Source organism: Galleria mellonella, unplaced genomic scaffold (assembly GCF_026898425.1).
Source record: "Galleria mellonella isolate WM207_F2 unplaced genomic scaffold, CSIRO_AGI_GalMel_v1 utg352, whole genome shotgun sequence".
In the NCBI taxonomy this organism is placed as follows: Eukaryota; Metazoa; Arthropoda; class Insecta; order Lepidoptera; family Pyralidae; genus Galleria; species Galleria mellonella.
In genome coordinates, this window is record NW_026442084.1 from 5,226,004 (window position 1) to 5,246,861 (window position 20,858).

The 20,858-nt window shown below is 34.3% G+C and overlaps 1 protein-coding gene across 1 annotated transcript in view; it reads right to left on the minus strand.

The window, feature by feature from the left end:
* Positions 1-20,858, minus strand: part of LOC113519451 (plasma membrane calcium-transporting ATPase 2) — a 218,968-nt gene that overhangs the window by 166,058 nt on the left and 32,052 nt on the right. Inside the window, exon 2 of the mRNA XM_052897055.1 lies at positions 8,943-9,438. The gene's annotated coding sequence lies outside the window, so the exon portion shown is untranslated. The remainder of the gene's footprint in view (positions 1-8,942; positions 9,439-20,858) is intronic.

The following is a 20,858-nucleotide window of genomic DNA, read 5'->3' on the forward strand; positions in this document are numbered from 1 at the left end:
CATATTAGCCTTTACTTGTCCACTACTGAACATAAGCCTCCCCCTTAGGGGGGTTTTGCCAATACTTGCCACGCTTGGCAGGCGGACTGCCAACCGCAGTTGGGCTTTAGAGATGTTTCAAGAGGAACGCTGCTACCCATCCCTCGCTCTCTTTAGTCACCTCTTACGGCTTTTTTTTTTATACCAGAGGTGGCAAACAAGCATACGGCCCACCTGATGGTAAGCGGTTACCGTAGCCTATGAACGCCTGCAATACCAGAGGTATTACGCGCGCGTTGCCGACCCTGAAGAGACCTCTTTACCCCCCTTTTGAACTCCCATGGAAAAGGAAGGGGTGGCCTATATTATGCCGGGACCACACGGCATAAAAAATAACGCCTAGTTCAGTAAAATATAACTGTGTTTCCAGATCCAACAACTGATTCACACATGTATGTTAATCAGTCAGATATCTTTTACGGTAGGATAATTTAAAGATAAAAACGAGTTACAGTATAGATAAAAAAAAACTGTGTAATAAAGTAAATACAGTATGCATTAGGAAAAATCGATATGAGAAGTTTCTAGATGACCCATAGAAGCTAAAACAATAATTTTTGCTATTTTTGTCTGTCTGTTAGTCTGTTTGTCTGTTCCGGCATCACGCAAAAACTACTGCACCAAATGGGATGCTGTTTTCACAATTATGGTCCTAAAGATATAACTTATAATCTGGTATACAATTTATCTTGATACATCATTTAGTAGTGGTCTACTTCATTTGTTTTTCTATTTCTGAAATCCACGCAAACGAAGTAGCGGGCAAAATATTAGTTTATAATAAAGCTCAATTCAAAATTTGACGAAGTAAGAATACAATGTGTCACAATTGCTTTTCATTCGCAGGACGTCTTAAGTGGCGATTAAGGGACAAAGCACAATGCACCAACGCAAGAGAAGGAAAACTCAAAATAAAATCTTATACCGGGCCGCCCTACCAGCGTGGTAATAATAGGCTGTAGTCCTTCTTTTATGGGGAGAGGCCCGTAGAACGTTAATAGGTTATTAAGGGAAGGGAGAAGGATTCTTTAAGTATGTTGGACGTAAGAGCTAAAAATATACATGAATTTAATATTATTAATATATTTTTTTTATACCACAAAAGTAGCAAACAAGCATACAGCCCGTCTGATGGAAAATGGTCATTGTAAACTTTGAGAACTACAGCATTGATACATGGTGTTTCGGATGACAGTTTAACGTAGTCATAGGTAGTTTTTATTTCAAAACATACTCAGTTTTACTACAAAAAAAAGTTATACATTTTTACATACATACATACATGTCTGTCACGCCTGTCTCCCATTATGGTAGGCAGTAACAATGAAACGCCAAATACTTCAATTCAAACAAACCTCTTTCGCTTCTTCCACATTCATCAATCTTTTCATACACGCTCGCCGGTTACGGGTACTTTTAATTTGGCCCTTCTTCAGCACGTCGCCTATTTGGTCAACATACGTCCGTCTAGGGCGGCCCCTACCGACATCTCCATTCATTCTTGCTCGATAAATCTCTTTCGTAATTCTTCTTTCATCCATCCTCTCCAAATGACCAAACCAACGCAACATTCCTTTTTCGATTTTTGTCACTATATCGTCTTTCAGTCCACACTTCTCTCTAATCACACTGTTTCTTACTCTATTACTCTATCTTTTAATGTAATACCACACATACTTATACATTTTTATTGTACTTAAATATAAAACTACTTATTCCTAATAGCTAATACGTCTTACAAATTTATTTTAACTATTAAAATGTTTTATCACTGTCTTTCAAATTGAGAAACTGGCGCAAAGGAAAAGGAATAAAATATTTTATATGTTTGAGGTTTTTATCAATAAGGGGGAAAGATTTTTTTGTTTAGATAGTCGTTCTTCTCTAAAGCAAATATTTTAATTGATTAATTTCACGACATTACTGTTTCGTTAATTAAAATCTATTAGAAATTTAGTTCATATTAGTTCTTAGAATAAAAATGTTGTTGTGATATTAAAATTGTTTGATTTTAGAGATAGATTTAGACAAATGACACTATTGAATCGATCCTATTATAAAATGCAACATACTAGATTTTTTTATACAACTTAGAATGGCAAACAAGCTGACGGCCCACCTGATGGAAAGTGGTAACCGTCGTCTGTCGTCCTGGTAACATGAGCAGTACGATGGACATAACAAAGTATACTGTTTCGCCCATGATACCCCCCATGCGCTGCCATTTCTGAGGACTCAGGTGTTATTCCTCTGTACCCAGTATATTCACGCCATATCCCACCCTTCAAACCGAAACACAGCCATGCAAACACAACTGCTTCACGGTTGAAACACGAATGGGACAGAGGTACCCAAGCAATCGACTTTTGTACAAAGTCCCCCTACTAGATAAATACACAGTGTAAACAGAGTAACCTTTTATATGTATTCTGTCTTAATCTACACTAACATTATACGATGCATTTTATTTTTGTATTATATATATTGTAAGCTTTTGAGTATTATCCAAAGTAGGAGTGGATATAGCAATATCTATATATTTCAGTTACAATATCTATATACTGTTTTAATAACACAATAAAAGTCAGTTAAACAACAAAGAACAATATTGGATAACAGACTTTTAGATTATTTGAAAATAGATATCCAACCGATATGGACGATATCGAAATGGGTGATGACCTTTTATCTGCAATCAATATCCAGAGAAACCCAATATATAGATATCAGATCGGTATCCATATTACCCATGCCTAATCCAAAGTAATTAAATCTGATGAAGCATTTCTCAAGTCAACTTTCTGTTTGTTTTGAAATGGTTTCACGTAGAACAAAAGGATTTATTGAACCCATATTTTTAAACAAGAATTTTTAAGAGTTCCTTAAAACCTTCTGTTCTTGGTGTTACTGAGATTTATTTGTATTGTTTTTTGTTATAGATAGATTTATATTTCTTAATAAATAGTTAATACTAAATTGATATTAATTGAGTAATTCCTTATGGCAATCTATGGGGGAGGAGGGTAAGGGATTGTTAGTAATGGGGTCTAATTGACCCATTGCTAACAATATATCCTGTCAGGTCGACCTCCACGCGGTTCTCCCTGGTGGTGGAATTCGTCACGATGGTCTAACTGAGCATTCTATTCTGGATGGTACCATATTCGGAAGGGAGCCCATCTTAAATCATTATGGTTAAACACAATGATGACTGGTCCCTCTGTCATACTCGTGAACGAGTGCTGTTGTATAGGCTGGTCTGTTCAAGAGTACTGAGATTTATCGTGATATCCTAATTAATATTTATTTACGATATTCAATGATTCTAATAAAAAAAAAAAAACTTGTAAAATTCTCTATGTTCTCGTCAATTCTTCTCAGCTGAATTTTTGTTTCGAATTGGGCGATAGAATTATAAAAAAAAAGTACTATTAAAATATGCTCGAGTAAAAATATTGTTATTTTGCTAAATGCTTTTCTGTCTACGGCGAAAGATGAATTTCAAATTCCATCAAGTGTCAACAATCTCCGACATAAAAAAAAATATTTGCGTATTAATAATACATCTGACTTTCAAATAACTCACATTTCAACATTAATTTGACAATTAATGCAGATTCATTCAAAAAAGTTCGCCATAATCCCCCTCCTGAATCTGATAGTAATAATTTCCCGTCCTTACTAAATCCAATATGGCTTCCAAGCGGAGTTCGTTAGTCCGCAGGCGATTGTCGCGACACGTAGCGGCGAATGAGGGAACTTAATTATTTAATTTATCGTGAGCCTCTCAATTTTGATGGCCTGTATTTTCTACACCAAATATTTAATTTATGCGTAATAAACTTGAATAAAATATGAGGCAGTTTTAATAGAATATATTTTCTGAAAATATAATTGGTAAGAACATTTTTAATATCCATGGAGTACCTACTTGGGCGAGGCTCAATATTATAGAAAATTTATATTACTTATCATCATTACTCCATTGTTTGCAGTTAAAATTAATTTATTGTTAGGCAGGTAAATGAGCTTATTAATGGTGCACCTACATCAGGTGCACCATTAATAAGCACCTGATGTAGCATGTGGATGAACTCCTAGTTTTTGTTAAGACTACCGCACTTCTCGAATCAAGAGTAAAATTATGATTTTTTTTATATTACTTAGAATGGCAAACAAGCTGACGGCCCACCTGATGGAAAGTGGTAACCGTCGCCTATAGACATAAGCAGTACCATGGACAGTATGATGATGGGAGCAGGTTATATTACTCTTCAGACTACTTCTTTCTGAATAGACGCTAAAGAACTGAGATAGAAGCTACCTCAAACATAATCAGTTAAGACTCTTATGCATTTACATACATAAATAATATATACTTGAACATATGTATGTATAAGTTATACCTATAACACTACTAATCAGTACTATGTAATTCAAAATTCAAAAAGAACTTAATTCAAATAGTACTTGTTTCTATATAATACATGCACTTTTGAATCACCATCTGTTATAATTCTACTACTCGGTGTAGGATCCGCAAGAAATTCAACATTTACACTTTCAAATTCTAGTTAACAATATTTGTGTTTATTTAAATGTACTATGTCTAAAACAATATGGCCATTTAGTTCGTGTATGATCAACTAACACCATGCACGTTTGTCATTTAAATAATCGTTTAGTGTGTAACAGGCTTTGCTCAATAAGTCTTTCTTAATAACAGTATTTTATTAAAAGGTAGTTCCAAAACGTCCTTCAGTATCTTATTATAACATTTAATGGCAATTCTCATAAAATACCTATTAAATTCTTCTAAACAATTCTTCGGTAGAACAAGTTTTTTTTTATATCTAGAATTAAGATTATTGATATCGCTGGTTTAAAAAAAAAACAGTTGATGATTTCCGTGTATATACAAAACGTTTGCGTATACATATTGTGAAGCTGCGATTAAAATTAAAAAATAAATAATCGAAAGAAGGGTGAGAACAGAATGAGAACTTTAAATTAATCCCGAAATAGACGATAATGGCAGCACAAAACAGCAACGGACGCGGCAACACCGCAGTGACTCTGTATAAAGTTCCCGTACCAAAGGATCAGTCACATTGTTCCACCGTTTCGGGTTCGGCGCAAGTGAAAAGAGGTCATGCTGTAATTTAAGCGTCTATTTTTTTTTATATCAAAAAGGTGGCGAATAAACGTACAGCCTGTCTGATGGTAAACGATTACTGTAGCCTATGGACACCTGCAACACTAGGGGTGTTGCGTGCGATGTGCGGGTGTTTGCCGATTCTTAAGAAATCTTTTTAAAGAACCCCACACTGTAATATATATAATTAGTAAAGGTGCGGTATCGCCGTCGAGGATAATTTCCTTTCATATGTATATATTATGCATATAGTACATATAGTATTCGTTTCACATTACTAATCTTACTTTATAAGGAGAAAGAAACTGTTAGATCTAACAATCCCATTGCTAGCTATATTACTATCACGTGGTAGTGATGGTGGAAATTATTGTGATTAATTATTGTGGAATTTATCACAATGGACCATCTGATTTGCTTTTATTCTCAGATATCATCTCTCACCGCTGCCCTGCCAGCGTATACTAAAAGCGCAAGCAAGGTAATAATTCCATCCTCACCTATTTAAAAAAATCCTACTTTGTATTATTATTATAAATGTAAAAGTGACTGTCGGTTGGAATCTTTTTACAAGTATAGTAATATAAACAGATTATTAGACCAATTGTAATAATATGATGTCATTCCAAACGTAAGCAAAACCATAACCCCATAATATACAGAGTTTATTGGGAAATGTTCTCATACGGAAATTTAACGTATGAAGGTAAGGATAGGGGATACATTTATATTTTTCGCACATATTAAAATATGTATACAGAATGGATTTAATGCCTGATGGCATTCTCCACCAGTCAACCGTTATGCTAAACTGAAAGAGTATTCGTTTAATTGGATATTATGGCAAAGAAATACTTAAAATCCAGTCTGTTCAATAACTAAACGGTAGAATATTTATGGGGAGGTAGTTTCACTCGCTGAAAATTAATATTACTTCCATTTTATACTACAAAAGTATATATTTACTCATTTTTACGTTGATTATAGCATAATGACAAAAGAAGCGAAACTAAGGATTTCTCTTTCGTGAACCAAGTGCATTTTGGAAGATAGTTCAGATTTATCTTTTAGAAAATTCTTGGAACTGGAGTTTGCTAATGACTGATCTCAATATTGGCAACGATCCTTGTGATAGTGAGAAAAATGGTTGTTTATGTGCTGTAGAAAATAAGGTATGAGTCATGTTTGTTAATCACATAGCGAATACCCATTGATTGATCCTTACCGTTTTATAACAAAATTATCATGAAAATAGTTACAACCATATTATGTTTAATTAAATTTGCTATCTCGATTTTCACCCCATTAAAATATTGCTTGTATATATAATCGTTCAAGTAGGTAACAATATATTAATACGACATGTAAATTAAAACAACACGTTTATTTTATTTAATTTTATTGTATTCATGTGCACATAAACTCATTTACTGTCTCATTGTATTGAGGTGGTGGTGCCAAAATCGCTGCCCGCCCCGCTACCCTCTCCTGATTTAAGATAAGGGCGATATTGTTTGACGTATATTGATTTATAGCTCGGCCGCTTTTATTTCAGTTCTCCGAAACTCATCAGGCGTTTTACGATCAAACTCGAATTTGTTTATGTCGTATACACGCGTGAGTTAATTCTGAATCATAGCATTTGAATTCGATAATAGAATTATAATCTGAAAAATTCAGATAGATGTATTCGATGGAACTGAATAGAAATGACAATTTGAAAGTGTATCTATTAGTGAGAGTTTTATCTAATAATAACCATCTTAAGTTATACTGTATTGTATTTAATTGTGTCAGTTTTACGCACGTTTTAAATTCAGGGATGCTGGACTAGTTTCGAACTAAATAGAAGCCCTTATTCATGAGTGCAGTTCATAGCTGTATCGTAAGTAGTACCTGTTTAAAGCCGACATAAATAATTACAATAGTTGTCGACTGTTTTTGTATTTATTAATAGGTGAAAATGGGGAACCGTGTGGATGTTAATCTTATAAGACCCTATAGGATATATTGCTAATAATGGAGCTGTCAGACTTATTTAAGATTATTTTCTGGATAGGAGGGGGGGGGGGGGCGTAGCCCTTAATATAGACAATTTATGTACTCTCAAACGTATCGCATAACAGACAGCTTCACTCGCATCCTAAGGTGGGCACCAGACATATTTGGTGTGGGCACGACTAATCTGGCCCCTTATAAATACATCTGTGATGAGATGATCTTACTAGATGATGATATAATAGATCAGATCGGTCAGATTTGGCGTAGTCTTCTACTGGCACAGGAATGTTCGTAACAAAATGAAATATTGCAACGTCACGATTCTCTGTCAATTTTCAAAAACAATTGAACATTTTAACGTTTCTGATTGTTTATTTAAAAAATGCTCTAATAATGAACTAAAACGTTATTTAAAGAATACGTTATATGCAAATCTACCACCTACACACACCACAAACTACCACACCACCTACCGCAAAATTTGCACCTACTTTATATTTTGCTTCGTAATTTTCAAATACATTTTTGTCATTAGAATTAAACTTTCAATGAGGTTTTGTGGTCTTAGGGGGTTATGCCACTAGTTGCCACTCTTGGCAAGTGGGTTGGCAACCGCTGTTGGCTCTGGTGCCGTCATAAGACGGACGCTACTGACCATCCATCGACCGTTAAATTCCCTTAGTGGCCTCATACGACACCCACGGGAATGGAAGGGGCGGACCATTCTATGCTGGGACTACATAGTGATGATTTATATTTACAATTAAATTTCAGTCAAGCTTTATTGAAATAATATATATTCCACAATATATTTAATTAATTTTAGTAATACCACAGATAATATAATACTATACTAGTAGTAATACATAGATAATAAGAATTTGAAAGCATGATTAATGTTTTAGTTAGTTATTTTTATAACTATCTTTGTGTACTTTTTAAACTATCATTCATAAATATGTAAATAAAAACAATTTCACAGTCATATCTCAAATAAAAAATCATAATACAGCAAGTATTTTTGAATCAAAACATGTGAAATAAAATACTTAGTACAAACTTTGTGTAAGTTATAAAAATATTAAAGTCTTCACCAAAGTAGTTTAGGAGCTGGACATCTATTAAAAATATTTATAAGTGTTCCAGTTTTGATTTTGACAATTAACTGGTGATTACCATTTTATGTTTTTAACATATATATATATATTTTATATTATACCCTTTAATATTGCATTAGAAATAAAATATCTAAGAATGGACACCAAGCGATTGAGCATGCCCAACCGACCTATATCAATCAAATAACGGAACCTGAAAATATATTTGTCACGTTCGAACACATAATGGGTGTTCGAGAGTGACAGAGATGGATTGTTTAACGAAATTTAGGTGCTTCATGCAATTCATTATTGGAAATTATTCTATATTTCTGAGTACATTTGGCTGAGAAATATTTTTAAATACAAAATGTAACTTTGAATTTCAAAAACGGTAATCTAAAAAACGACGTAATTGTTTGTGAAATATACCTCAGAAATAATGGAATATAAAATACATACTTATATTAGTTAAATTTATACTGTAATTTTCTATGTGATGCAAAATAGAAAAAAAATCAAGAAACATACAACGTTTCTACTTGTATTAACATTTTATTGTGTTTATTTTGTTTCTTAGTATGTTACCTATTTATCTTTTAATAGATGTTCAAAATTTCTGTATTAGGATATCTAGAATAAATTCTTACCTTAATGGATTCGTCAGACCAGCGTGGTAGGCTGCTTCTCTAGTAGCCGTTCGATGCGTCGCCGCGGCCGCCGCCGCATCACAGTTCTCGCCCTCACTTCTAAAATACACCCACACACCGTCCCCACCGCCTTTATTTCTTTATACTTATCTACACACCTACTCAAGTGCAGCCGCGAGCGACGCCCTCAATTATACTTTCAGATACATAATTATAAAATCGAAATTAAGGCAAGTCCATACTAAAGCACCTGGAAAGTCCACTAAGGAGTTTAGGCGTAAGAGTCTACTTCACTCGGATTAGGCGTTCGAAATTCAAATCGGTTACGGAATTGTCATTTGAAATGGTAGTCAGCTCCTGTGCTATTATCTACATTCACGGTTTGTGTGTGTTTTGCAACGCGGCGGAGCTCGCGTATTGCACCCGTCTCGCTCCATATAAAGCGTGTAACGGGTATCGGGAACGTTGTTCTCTTTCACTCTGCTCGCATATTAGCCTGAAACAAAAGAATTTTTAATTTGTTTAAACAAATTCTTTTTAATAATTAGATCAATAGTTGAATAGATGGTCAGTTTTGTTCGAAATATCTCGGCATATCTATGTTATCCAAAATTAAACAACCTGTTATATGCGGTTTTACCTCATGCGGTAAAAACTATTTAGTGAATTAAAACAAGCGTTTGAATTTTGAGCATTTGTATGTGAAGCTTGATTTTCCAATTCCACAAAAAAAACAGATTTCAATTGTGGCAAAATCAGTTTTTTAGATTATAAAACTAATTTTAAAATAAATTATTTTAAAAAATTTTCTCTGGGACCAATCTGTAAGTAAAAAAAATAAAATAAAAAATAAAAAAAAGACAGACGGAGTTATGCGGCAATAAACATAAAAAATACAATCAAGTTGAAAATTTTCGATTTTCCAGTTGAAAATATTTCGGGACAAATAGGAAATTACTTTTTGAATAATCATTAACAATTAGTGTTTTTTTTTTTTATTTTTAATTGACATATAATGTCCGTATTGCCGAGATTCAGTATGATTGCTGTACTGACTATATAATTTATGGACAAGAAGTTTATACAGGTTTGTACAAGGTGCTCCTGGGACCAATATTTTATAACTCACGCGGAAGAAGGCGTGGGCCCAGACCCAATCTAAACGTTGCCTTATTTTTTACTTTACATAGCTGTGCAAGAGTCGTCAATCTCTCGAATTTTTGTATGTTCCCATAGGAAAGAGACAATTTGTTATGTTATAAAATATCTTGCATGTTGATGCAGATACTAAATTATCATTATGCCAAAATTAATAAAGATACATCAAGCAGTTTTTGCGTGATACGTCTATAGGGATACATCAGGTAGGCCGTATGCATATTTGCCACCTCAAAAAAAATTGTATTGAGGCTACTTCGGTTATGGAATTAATACAAAATTATACTAAAAAGAGACTAAATTGTATGATTTGTACACCTGGAGAAGTAACCGAAAGCTTGAAAGTGACCGATCAAATTTATAATATAAAATCTATTATAATAATATAAAATTATGAAAGCCGAAATAAATATCACCTTCTTTTAACAAGTATTGTTTTATCTGTACTGTAAACTTTACTTAACTGATGGGTACAGACAATATAATTCTATGTACGGATATTCCAAACTGGTCTATAAATGGGTATATTAAAAAAAGAAACGAAGAAAATACATTAAAAAACTATTCAGTAACGGTTAATTCAATAATATTCAAATGTAGTTAAATTATTTAGCTCCTATATTATTGTATTTTTTTCTTGAAATCTCGTACTTAATTAAAAGGTTCCCCATAACGCTTGTAGCATTAAATTATATATACATTATATTTTTTGATAAGTGACGTGAGTCCCAAACGTCTATTACTATCTATACTAAAAGTCGATCACTATTTAGCTAACGTCTGATTTAGCTAAATAGTGACAGTAGATAGTGGTGTACGGTTTAATAATTAAAACTCAAGGACTTGGGGGTAGGGATTATTAGTAACAGGGATGTTAGTTCCTATTGTTATCAATATATCCTATCGGGCCGACCTCCACGCGGTTCGCCCTGGAAACTATCGTGACTAATTTGTCATTGAATTAGTCACGATGGGCTAACTGATCTGCTTTTTCATTCTCACCAATCATCTCTCACTGGTGGCCCGCCAGTGTATACCGATAACGCAGATGGGGTTACTGTTTCATTATCATCCATTAAAAAAAAAAAACCCAAGGACTGCAAAGTTCAAATAGTTTATCAGTAACTATATGACATGACTAATTATGACGCAACTAACAGTCTGTAATCAATCATCTCGAAGGGCCCGGCCTGTGGACAGAGCTGAATTATCCGTTAAGGATGTAGGGAGTTGATAAGTGAGATTTACTTACTATTACAACAATGTTTATATGATATATTAATTTATTTCGATACAATTATATAGTTTATTGCCGTGTAGTCCTGGCATAGAATAGGCCAATCCTTCCTTTTCTGTGGATGTCTTAAGAGGCGACTAAGGGAACTTAATGGTAGAGAGATAGGCAGTTGTGTTTCTCTTAAAACATCACCAAAGTCTAACTGCGGTTGTCAACCCATCTGGCAAGCGTGGCAACTACTGGAAAACGATATGATTATATTAATATTATATATCAACGTGATGCGCAGGAATGGGGAGCATATTTAAAAAAAAAAGTATTAAAAATGAAAGTAGATGGCTATAAGAGCAGAGGGAGACCTAAAAAGACATGGATGGATTGTGTGAGGGACGATACGGCCAGAATGGGAGTGAATGCGGAAATGACTGGGAATAGAGAAGAATGGAAGACGAAAACATATTACGCCGACCCCAAATGATAGTTGGGATAAGGGTAGGAAGATGATGATGTCAACTGCCAACTGCCCGCTGCTGAGCATAGGTCTGAAATTTTGCCGGTAGTTGCCACGCCTGGTAGGCGGGTTGACAACCGCAGTTAGGCGTTGGTAATGGTTTAAGAAGGATGCTGCTGCCCATCCCTCGACCTCCTTTAGTCGCCTCTTACGACACTCACGGGAAAAGATGGGGTGGCCTATTCTATGGCGGTAGCACACGGCAATTTATAATATTAGTGACTCTTTAATAGCAAATAGCGATGCATTATATTGAATACCAATGGCCTTCTGTACAAACAAATTTGCTTTCTTCAATTACACAATGTAAGTGCAAAAATGAACTTTGCTCCTATAGATTTAAAGTGAGTTTAGACTTGCCTTCCTCGTGGGAATACAGGGCTGCGCGAACTAAAGTATAAATATACCGCCAGCTTACACTTGGGTAGATATTATCTTTCGATCTTTTGTATTATATGGATAAACATAACCCTTTGAAAATGGACCCTTTGTAACCTCAAAGAAGTCATAACATGTTCGATAATATGTTATTATGTACTAGTTTTCACTCGCGACGTCGCCCGCGTGACCGGGATATGTTTATTCACCGACTTAATCTAAAAATGTGTAGCACAAAAAACCAACTTCAATCGTGGCTAAACCAATTGTTTTAATTTAAAACTAATCTACTGAACAGTTTTTGATACAATTTCTATTTAGGTAAGTATATTCTTTTAGATAAAATAATTCAAATAGGTTAATAACTGATGGAGTTATTAGGCAGTAATCATAAAAAAGTACAACTAAATTGAGATCATCTTTTTTTTAAATCGGTTGATAAAAAGCATAACTATATCTCATTAACATTTTAAATACTACCTGTGTATCAAATTTCATTACAATTGGTTAAGCCGTCAAGGTGCTAACTACTAACAAACGAACTTATTAATAAATATATAATAAAATAAATAACATATATAAATAACATTAAATCGTATTAAGTAGGTAATAAGTTTAAAATTGTCTCATAAAATTAGTTTGGAACTAATATGAAAACAAATAATATTTTTTGGTAAAAAAAAAATTGCCGTAGAATTAGATACATAGCACTAAATTAAATCAAATTGTATTATATTATTAAAATACTTATATTTAATAATTTTATCCATAAAAATAGATTAATTAACTATACAATACCTACTTGTACAACAATTAGTTCATTACCCTAAGGTTGTCTTGAAAAGATTGCTCTCAGCAATAAGACCGCCTTACTGTACTTATACAATTGTGTCGTTGTGTTTGTAAATTGTCTTGCTTATTTCCTATATTGCATAATGCAAATAAAGTATACTCATTTATTGATTTATTTATTGAAACAAGACGATATTAATAAGGGACAAAGACGGGAATAATTCACAGCGATTGAAAAAAGAATATTATTTTTAAAGTCTATTGTAAAATAAATTGCTATAGTCCATAGATCTTATAACTGTTTTTATTAAACAAAAAAAAAAAATAATAATAATAATGGAAAAAGGTAATCGAATTTTCTACATCAGTGGTGTTGAGAATTTCTCTAAATGGTCAAGAGCCAGATTTTTTTTTACGTTTTCGATTTATATATGAACACATACAGAGTTAGATAGAGTGTTGGGAGGAACATTAGGCGTCTGGGAATCAGACCAGCTCCCCGATACACTGGCTTACTGTGTAGAAATGGATCACCCAACATTGTTTGCAAAGAAGTTGTATATCAATTCAATCATAGGAAAAACTTTGATAGCGCGTTTTAGGAACTACAGCTGACGTTTATGTCGATTGGCAATAGTAAAAAGTCACGTCAGAAATATTAGTCGTACCCTCAATTTTGTCATAAAAATAAAATCCTAAAAATGTATGGTTGACGTATGTTTGTTACACTTTCCCGCGAAAACTTTAATTTGTTGTTATACGTATAATTTATACGGTTATATCCTATCTAGAAACATAGAATACTTTAATGACTATGACAAGTATAATTGACGTTCTTCTCTATTATACACATATCAATTTTATGCCAAGTTGTTGACTTAAGGCCTTAAGAGGTAACAAATAATGAAATAAATAAACTCGCTTTCACATTTGTAAACCACATTAAAATATATTAAATAAAAATCTTATTTTTAATTTAATTACAGCAATTAAATCAAACATTAGTGTATACAACGCCATCTGTTATTTCTATTAGAAATTCGTTTTTTTTAATGAAAATACGTCTTCAATCTTTACAAAAGTGGGTAATTTTTTAATTTATTTCTTTATGAACAGACCTTTCGATCTTCAAGTAACCATTTTCATAAATAAGAACATTTATATTACTTCCACAAGCTTTTGTCCAAAGTTAGAATTACGTAACTTTTTTCAATTACTTAATTGTTTTTGAATTTTTTAATTGTATTTGTAAGTTGATTGTTTACGTTTGGTATTTGAATGAATGAACAAATTTTACTGGGTTCATATTTTTAGGTTATTCATAAATTACACCGATGTCTAAAGGTATTAAACTTTGGATAGTCCGGCGGTGATGTGCTCGTGTTCACAGCCAGTGTAACCTAATGGAAATGCCGAGATAATTCAGGTTAATTATCATAGTCTACTTAAATGATGGCGTTTATTTGAATAGTTAATATTAGATTTTTTTTTTATACAACTTAGAGTGGCAAACAAGCTGACGGCCCACCTGATGGAAAGTGGTAACCGTCGCCTACAGACATGAGCAGTACCATGGACATAACAGAGTATACTGTTTCGCCCATGATACTCCCCATACGTTGCCATTCCTGAGGACTCAGGTGTTTCCTCTGTACCCAGTAAATTCACGCCATATCCCACCCTTCAAACTGAAACACAGCCATGCAAACACAACTGCTTCACGGTTGAAACACAAATGGGACAGAGGTACCCAAGCAATCGACTTTTGTACAAAGTCTCCCTCTGGTGATTTTGTTCAATAAGAAAGAAAGAATGTTTATTTTTCAAAATGTAAATTTTGTTAAGTAATAAAGAATTATCAAAACCGATTTAATATTGGCGAATACATCCTGTAACGCATATTATTCAAATCCATTGTATATAAAAATATACATGTTACGAAAGTATACCAAACTAGTGACGTGTTCCGGTTTCTCATAGTGTTTTTGAAAATAAACTACTGTTAATATTATAAGTGAAAGAATTTTTAAAATCGTTAATACTTTTAGTATTTTATTTATTTATTTAACTCTTTATTGCACCATAAATAAAAATATACAATGACAAGTGAATAATTCAAGTGAAATACAATAACATAAATACAGATTGAAATATACACATAAAGGTACAAAAGGCGATCTTATCGCAAGAGCAATCTCTTACAGACAACCTTTGGTTAAAGATAGAAGTGGGTAGGTGGCGCAAGAGTGAATTAATAATTTTTCGTGCATAAAATACAAAAACCTGAGATTACACGAACACTTAGGTTATGGAATGAGCTCCCTGCCGAAGTATTTCCAAGAGACTACAGCATGGGGTTCTTTAAAAGGGGGTAAAGAGATTTCTTCAGGGTCGGCAACGCGCGCGTTATATCCCTGGTATTGCAGGTGTTTAGGCTACGGTAACCGCTTACCATCAGGTGCGCCGTATGCTCGTTTGTCATCTCAGTGGTATAAAAAAATATCGGTTAAAATGAAACTAGGTGAAATAGATAGCTTTCTTTTTTGGAGTCGGTTATAATCCTCACGTGTAATAGCACGTTATTACAATAATTCTACACAAGACATGGCAAGTGTAACAGATTCTCATTATATTTGGGGTTCCATTCGACCCTCATCACGCGATATGTGGCTGATATAGGCATTAGTAGATATAACACGTCGCAGGGCGCAAGCCGGATACTAAACCTATATTACTGTTCACTATATTATATATACCAGACGGAGACTTTGTACAAAAGTCGTTTGTTTTTGCTTGGGCACTTCTATCCCATTTGTGTTTCTAACGTAAAGCATGTGTTTTTGCATGGCTGTGTTTCGGTTTGAAGGGATATGACAGTGAATTTACAAGCTACAGAGGAATAACACCTGAGTCTTCAGGAATGGCAACGCATGGGGAGTATCATGGGTAAAACAGTATACTCTGTTATGTCCATGTTACTGCTCATGTGTATAGGCGACCGTTACCACTTTCCATCAGGTGGGCCGTCAGCTTGTTTGCCATTCTAAGTTGCATAAAAAAATATTAGGTTTTGCTTTTTAGTAGTGTAAACACTTCTACAGATCATAAACTATGCACTTGAGACCTAAGAACAAGGAATTACATAGGAGTGATAAAATTGTCAATTCATAGCAGGCTAGTGTACAGAAAATGTTATACGGCCGTACAGCCCTACCAAGTTCAGATACAACCTGCTTGCATAGGGGGGAAAGGGATTGTTAGTAATGGAGACTGAGAATCCCATTTCATTCTCATCTATCACCCTTCACTGGTGCTCCGCCAGCGTATCCCGTTAGCGCAGGCGCGGTTACCATACCATTTTCACCCATCAAAAAAAAACCGTTCGGCACCTAAAATGTGCAATAATTCGAATTAAATAACCAGTGATATGGACTTCTGCAAGATAACACTTAGTTTAGTAATTTTTTTTATGCTCCTTGGAATAACAAACAAGCTGACGGCCGTCCTAATGGAAAGTGGTAACCATCGCCTATAAATATGAGCAGTACCATGGACATAACAGAGTATACTGTTTCGCTCAAGATACTCCCTATGCGTTGCCATTCCTTAGGACTCAGGTATTTTTTTTATGGGTGATAATGTAATGGTAACCCCACCCGCGCTATCGGTATACACCGGCGGGGCACCAGTGAAAGATGATTAGGTGAGGATGAAGCAGGCCAGTTAGCCCATCGTGACATCGTGAAATTCAACAAGAATTGTTCACGATGGTTTCCACTGGGAACTACGTGAAGGTCGACCTAATAGGGCATATTACTAGCAATGGGGCTGTCAAACTCCATTGCTAACAACCCCTTTCCCCCCGGACTCAGGAATTATTCCTGTGTACCTTGTAAATTCACTGCCATATCCCACCCTTCAAACCGAAACACAAGTATGCAAACACAACTCCTTCACGGTAGAAATACGAATGGGACAGAGGAGACAATAGGTAAATTGAAATAGACCTTTGTCGCTTCCTTCACATTCATTAATGTTTTTATACGCTGATGAGCACCGGCCAAAGTACAAAGTACTCAATGGTACTTTTAATTTGGCCTTTTTTCAGTAGAGAGAAGTCTGTCTGAATCGAAGCATTTCGCGTTCCATTGTTTCTGCCTACCCCAATGGGAAACAGGCGTGACATATATATATATATATACCTATATATATACTAAGTACTTATATATCAACTACTGTTTACATACATATTGTAGGCATTATTGATTTTTTTTAAATGTCGTACCACTACTTCACTGTCGTACTACACCTTCTACTATATACCTTATTGCTCAGTTAATAAAACGTAACAAGTGATCGAAACCAGAAACAAATCAGTGCTGACATAAAACAAACTAAATATTCCCGATTTTATTGAATTAGAGTTGTATTAAAAGCTATCAAAATGTACTGGGCGTCGACAAATGTAAAAAGAGCTATGACAAATTCACTTTGTAAGGGAAACGTATTATAAAATATCAAGGATTAGACAGTAGGAGGGGTCTTGGATAACTGGACGTGTTATGTCTATGGGTCGTCATTGAATTGTAGCCAAAACTTTGTATCTAATGGCCAAGAGAAACAAACGACCAGTAATTATAACATGCATGGAAGCGACACATAGTGTAGGGAGTATTATTATTCGATTAATAACAAAAAAAAAAACTGTTATTTAATTTTTATTTTATTGATATTTCTACGAATTTACCGCTGTTAAACTTTGTAGAATATCATAAATTAAAAAGCATAGAACAATTGAAAAATAATATTATTAATGCATATTTAGACCAATACAGGCGTCAGTGGTTAAATTATACGCAATGATTTAATGCAATGGAATAATTATCTTTGCCATGACAGTTGTCTGAGTGCCTAGAAAGAATGTTTCCGAAATTTCGATTCATATATTTGATGTTAAAATTTCACAATAAATAGCGTTTAAAAATATTAAAAATGTAAAAATATCGTTAAAGTTCAAAGACTTTTATGGTAGGATTTATGACGAACGAAATGTTAAGTTCCATTTATTTGGCCGATTTCAGTATGAACAAAAACACGAAATTGATTCCGAAAATTCTGAATTACATTTCATGGTATACCCTCAAGTCAATAAGTACTGATTTGTCAGTTAGTAGCAATTTGTATTTAGTTTGAATTAACTATTCAATGTAAAACTGCCCTTGATTATATATTATTCATTAATTTTCTTTACTTTGTAACAGCTAGTCAATTTTTTGGCAGTGTTTAATAGCAGTATTTTTGAGTAACTCTATACAATGTACAATGAGTTCATATATATATAATAATAAACATGAATTTAAATAAATATGTCTGCGAATGTAAGTAAAAAGGATAATCGAAATCGGTTTACAGTTGGCACCGCAATTGCGTAATGTAGCCACAAAAAAAATCTGATAGACGAATTGAGAATCTACTTTTTTGTGAACTGCGTCAAACAACGAAACCTTATCAGAATTAAAATATTGCACATATTATGAACAATCCTATTTTACATAACATAAATCAGAAATGGCACGACAAGTATCCCGATAGTAGGAATTAAGTCAAGGTCCCGGGGAACTTGGGATTGCTCATCATGGAAATCTTGGTCATTTCTCAGCTAGGCGAGGTCAAAGTGTCAAGGCCGGAGCGCCGCCTTCTCGCCGCCAGCGCCCCTCGTTCGGACGCCAACCGCCCTGGGTTTATCGAGTTAGGGGATACACACCATTGCATTTCGGTATTTACTTTGGAAATTCGGCACGCCTGATCGAAATATCCAGCGATATTGATGTATTCGAAGACCGACCGCCATTTTGTTTTACCGTCAAAAACTTTATGTGACAGTAATTAAATATAAAATACTTAATATTTTACTTAGTACTGAGGCACTGAGTATTTATTATTATATTTATGTATTTATATATATCTATTTATACTATATACATCTATATTAATGTAACTAATATAATAGTTATAATAATTTGTATGCTGCTATCTGGCAGAATATAAAGGGGCTTATTGGGGGGAAAGGGGTTGTTAGCAATGGAGTTTGACAGCCCCATTGCTAGCAACATACCCTATCTGGTCGACCTCTACGTGGTTCCCCCTGGAAACCATAGTGAAATTCTTGTTGAATTCGTCACGATGGGCTAACTGACCTGCTTCATCCTCACCTATCATCCTTCACTGGTGCCCTACCGGTGTATACCGATAGCACGGGTGGGGTTACCATTTCATTATCACGCATTAAAAAAAAAGGGGCTTATTAAATTAATGATAAAGGGATGATAACCCCGCCTAGTTGACCTATCGTGACGAAATCAGCAAGAATTAACCGCGATGATTGTCAGAGGAACCGCGTGGAGGTCGACCTGATATTGCTAGCAGCCCCCCAATAAAAAGGATTAAAATTTTTCAATTATGTGCTATCCTCGTAACAAATTAATTGATACTGTCCGGCAATAAAAAACATCGGTAACAAAACAAATAATTTCAATAGCGGTCGGTGGAAAGTTCGCCCCCTATCATGTTAGATTCTAATATGTTCGGCGAAATGCGAGCGTGTTAGAAGTGTTACGTGCACCATAACAACGACATTCGACAAATGCCATTGATTATTACTATGATATATTGGGGTCGATTCTGAGGCGCCAATTCCCTAATCTTATCTCTTAATCAAATATTTTAATTTGACAGTTTTACGAAATAGTTGTTTTATGGACCATCATAATCTAAAATTATAATAATTTTGATTTAAAATATATATTTTTTATACAACTTAGAATGGCAAATAAGCTGACGGCCCATCTGATGGAAAGTGGTAACCGTCGCCTATAGACATGACCAGTACCATGGACATAAGAGGATATATATTCTGTTTAATCGACGCCTAATCGATGGTCGGACCAAATATCCGCCGTTACGGGACTGTCAATTGCAGCTGCCCTGTGTGAAGCTGAAGACCGTGCACAACAATGTGTGGAATAACATCATAATAGAGGCAACGGACACCTTTCAAGGTCACGACCTTCAGTAATGAAAAGGACAAAAAGAGAGAGATATACTGTTCGCCCATGATACCCCCCATGCGTTGCCATTCCTGAGGATTTAGATGGTTTTCCTGTAAATTACCCTGTAAATTCACGCCATATCCCACCCTTCAAACCGAAACACAGTCATGCAAACACAACTGCTTCACGGTAGAAATACGGATGGAACAGAGGTACCCAAGCAATCGAATTTTGTACAAAGTCTCCCTCTGGTAAAATATATGAAAAAAATTAAAATTATCAAAAATATTAGAAATTTAATCCATATTGGTCCATGGAATAAAGATTTTGTTATTTTTGGTATCAGATTGAAATTTTAAATTAAGAGGTAGTTTTAGGAAAATGGCGCCTTAGAATTTACTCCATTGTCACTTAAATGATAACCGTTTAGACTATGTTTAGTATATGAGTCGCATAATTCGTTGGATAAACTTATTTTTTCTCCTCTTAACACAGCTGTTAAATTTATCAAGTTTCTAGCGATTTACAGCAGTAATAACTTATATCTTCGTCGTATTTACTTGTTTCGGATTTTTTTAGCTTTTTTTTTAAATTAACTGTGGCACATAATTTGCATCTCCGAAATGTATTGATTGACCGGGTTAAAAAATAGCTACTGTTATTTTTCATGCCAAATTCTACGCGTATGTCATTTTTCATAAAGATCGTCAACATACATACGAACACAGCTTACTTTTCACATTTATAATATTATAGTAACAAGTTCAAATATATATATATATATATACATA